Raw genomic sequence first — 4,621 nt, forward strand, 5'->3', positions numbered from 1 at the left:
AGTTTTCATCACTAGCTGGAAGAATGATAACTCCTCTTTAAAGCATGTTTTTGTCTCCTCAAACATCTTTAGTCATTTTATGGCTTTTTGTCTCTCCAGAAAATTACTGCCAAGTGTCTCCCTACTTGATTTCTATCACAGCATTATCTGTATTAATTTTATCTAAAATTTCTTTTTAAAATATTCAAGAGTACTAGCTAATTTTGGCAAGACTACCTTAACATCAATGGCTTTAACATTTTAAATATCAACAGAAAGCTCATTTTCCAATGTTTATTTAAGCTTCAATGTCACTATGTAGTTATCCAGTTCCAATTCATCCTGAAATCTCTTTCATAACACTTTTATTGAAAGATTTCTATTTTGGGGTCTCAGAGATTTATTTTCAGGATATACTGGCTTGGAAAGATGTTTCTTTTATTATGAAGGGAATATACTTTGGTAAAATAAAATCTAAAAAAAAAATAATCCTAGAGTATAGATTGTATACTGTAAGGTTCAAGCAACTGATTACATATACTTGTTCATATAGTTGAAAAGATAGTCCTAGGACAGTGGGTAGGGGGTTTGTTTTGCATACACTGATAAGGTATCCCTAGAATTCTTCATGGTTCACTGAGCACCACCAGAAGTGTCCCCTGAGTGCACAACCTGGAGTAAGTCTTGAGCACTGCTGGGTGTAGTGCCAAAATTAAAAAAAAATTAAATATAATATAATATAATCCTGTTTTTTAATACATGTTTAGAACTATTTGATGGCATTATATAATACATTTCTCTGGCAGGGTAAGTTCATATAGGGTAAAATAAGAAAGATCTTATACTTTAAAAAATCAAATCTACAATATACATCAGAAATTAAAGTTTTATATTGGAGGAACATTTGATAATTTAAGATACTTTTTTTGTACTGTCAGCACCTACAAAATGTTTTAAAATTAGTGAAAAAAAGTTTCCAAATATTAACCAATAACTAGTGTAGAACTATGATTCATGAGAGAGAGAGCACATAAGAGGAAGCTTAAAAAATATCAACTTATTACAGGAAGACATTTTCTTTTCTTGACTTTTAGTATAAACTAATCTACTCCTATATGGGTCTTTGAGTCATTGTATGTAAAATTAGCATAAAAAATTTAATATGTTTATAAAGTTATATTTATTTGATAGCTTTAATATGGAAGTCTTGGATTCTCGAGTATTCAATGAACAGGTCACACACTGATTATTGCTGGTTCACATGTGCATAGTCCCTGTCTACATTGGTCTCTGCTAGGATATGTCACTCAATGTCTTGGTGCTCTCCATGGTCTGCTAGTCTGTTTTGGGTGCTCTGTGGTCCTCCTCTCCTTGCTGCCGCCTGCCACTCCTGGTCCCTGTAGGTTTACTATGTTTTTAGGCTTTCTGTCCTGCAAGAGTGAGGAGTCAAAGAGGAAATTATATGAACCCTGGACCCCTTTTAAGTGCATGCATTTCCACCCCCTGGACATTCTGTTATCTTTCTGACTGGCTACGCTGTGTAGTGAGATTTCAATTGATCAGTTGAAAATGATCAATTGTAACTAGAATACCTTACCCCACATCCCTCTGCTCTATTTCTCAGTAATTTGACCAATAAAAATTCAGAGCCTGCAAGTTTTTTTTTTCTTTTTGGGTCACACTTGGCAATGTACAGGGGTTACTCCTGGATCATGCACTCAGGAATCACTCCTGGTGGTGCTTGGGGGACCATATGGGATGCTGGGACTTGAACCCGGGTTGGCCACGTGCAAGACAATAGCTCTACCCACTGTACTATTTCTCTAGCCCCAAGTCTCTTGATGAGGTGAAAAGAGAGATCAGAGTGTAGGGATCTAAGATACTTTAAGAGTAGAGTATCAGAAACAAATGCAGAATACTCAGGAAAAAAATCTCCAAAAATTCTTTGACATATCCTAAGTCTTTCACTAAATATTCCTCATCTATTAATAGGATGAAGATCCATGATGCCAAGAACAGAAGAATGACCAGTAGTTTTTAAACTGAATATTTGTTTATGTTTTTCAAAAGAGAAAAAAAAATCAGATTTTTCCTGGAGAAGAAATATTCTGAATGAGTTAGATATCAGTAAAAAGCCAAGATACCAGAGTTGCAAGTAAAAGTAGCCCTAAATTAAGGATTATTTTGATGTATCTAAGAAGCTAATCTACAAGTTAATTACCTTGAGAAAAAGACTTGGGACATTCTTTAAAAGAGACATAAAATACGGTAGTGGATAAATATAATCCTAGACATGACTGAAAAATAACAGGAACTTTAGAGGGTAATATTGAAATTTATGAAAATTTGTATTGATTTATTCATTGAAAGCACTTCATGCAATCCTCTTCCTCATTTCATTTTTAATTGGCTCTTATAAATTTAGCATTCTGTAAGTTATAATAAAATTAATCAGATTTATTTACTTAAGGCATAAACAATAATGAAATCTAAAATAAGACTTTATTCACCTACAATTTCCATGAGATAATTTTTAAAAATAATTTTTTGATCAGTAAATTTGATTCTATAATTTGGTTTAAGTTTAAATCAGCAGGTGGAATCAAAATACATATATTTTAAAGAATATTTTTAAGTAATCCTGAGACCACTCAAATATGTATCCCATGAAAGATAAATGTTACTACTATTTCTGAGGTTCTTGCAGAATACTTGGATACAATTTCTTACCAAACACATTAACAAATCATTTTTCAGAATTTTTAATTTTTTTAATATATTTATTTTTTAATTAGTGAATCACCTTGAGAGTACAGTTACAGATTTACCCATTTTCATGCTTGTTTTTCCCTCATACAATGTTCGAGAACCTATCCCTCCACCACTGCCCATTCTTCACCACCAATAAACCCAGTATCTCTCCCGCCCCCCAATCCCATCTCACCCCACCCACCCTTTTGTTCTCTCTCTCCATTTGGGTGTTGTGGTTTGCAATAGGGGTATTGAGTGGCCATCCTGTTCAGTCTCTAGTCTACTTTCAGCACACATCTCCCTTCCCACGCGTGGTCTCCAACCACATTTTACTTGGTGTTCCCTTCTCTATCTGACCTGCCTTTTTCCCCAGCATGTGAGGCCAGCTTCCAAGCCATGGAGCCAACCTCCTGGTACTTATTTCTACTATTCTTGGGTATTAGTCTCCCACTTTGTTATTTTATATTCCACAGATGAGTGCAATCTTTCTATGTCTGTCTCTCTCTTTCTCACTCATTTCACTTAGCATGATACTTTCCATGTTAATCCACTTATGTGCAAAGTTCATGACTTCATTTTTTTTCTAACAGCTGCATAGTATTCCATTGTATAGATGTAGCAAAGTTTCTTTAAACAGTCATCTGTTCTAGGGCACTCAGTTTTTTTCCAGATTCTGGCTATTGTAAACAGAGCTGCAATGAACATATAAGTGCAGATGTCATTTCAACTATACTATTTTGCTGCTCCGGGGTATATTCCCAGAAATGGTATTGCTGGGTCAAATAGGAGCTCAATTTCTAACTTTTTGAGAAGTGTCCATATTGTTTTCTAAAAGGGGTGAACCAGTCGGAATTCCTACCAGCAGTGTAGAAGGGTCCCTTTCTCCCCACATCCTCTCCAACAGCGGTTGCTTTTGTTCTTTTGGATGTGTTCCAGTCTCTGTGGTGTGAGATGGTATCTCATGGTTGTTTTGAATTTTCTTCCTCAAGTTACCTTTGCAAAACTAGTCTGTTGCAACTCTTCTTTTAGTACAAATAACGATAATCATAAATGTACTCCCCTGGTTCTCTTTATTGTCTAACTCAAAAATTGCCAAAGTCCAATAAAAACAAAACTAAAATTAATGACATGGAATTAAAAATAATAAGTTATGTTTCAAATACAAATGTACAAAGAAACCTTACTGCCTAGATGGGTAGACGACCATCCTTTGTTTATCCTGGGAGCCTCATTCATGAACACTAAGATTAGCACGGTCTTTCCATTGTTCATCGATTTGCTAGAGCGGGCATCAGTAATGTCTCCACTGTGAGACTTGTTCTTGCTGTTTTTTGCATATGAAATACGCCATGGGTATCTTGCCAGACTCTGCCCTATGGGTGGGATACTCTTGGTAGTTTGCTGGGCTTTCTTAGAGGAAAACATTAAGATGTATTAATTAAAAATGAATTGAGTTTGCTTCAGTTGACAAAAACAGGCCAAAGTAAGCAAATGCTGCAAACCTATGTGTACCTAGCAACTGATTCCTTATGTGACAACAATTTAAAATAACAAACATCATGGCCTCTCATTACCTGTATTAAAAACCATAATACCCATAAGTAGAGAGAGAGTAAGAGGGAAATTGTCTGCCATAGAGGCAGGGATGAGGGGAGGGGGCAGGGGATAGGATACTGGGACATTGGTGGTGGAAAATGTACACTGGTGGAGGGATAGGTCTTTGATAATTGTATGACTAAAAACCATGAAATCTTTACAACTGTAGCTCATGGTGATTCAATAAAAAATAAAAATAAATAAATTAAAACATAATATATGGGGTTGAAGCAAAGTATAAGTCTTGGATCTTATCAAACACATTGCCGGCTTTTAGAAATAAAACTTATTTGGA

This window comes from Sorex araneus, chromosome 3 (assembly GCF_027595985.1).
Source record: "Sorex araneus isolate mSorAra2 chromosome 3, mSorAra2.pri, whole genome shotgun sequence".
In the NCBI taxonomy this organism is placed as follows: domain Eukaryota; kingdom Metazoa; phylum Chordata; class Mammalia; order Eulipotyphla; family Soricidae; genus Sorex; species Sorex araneus.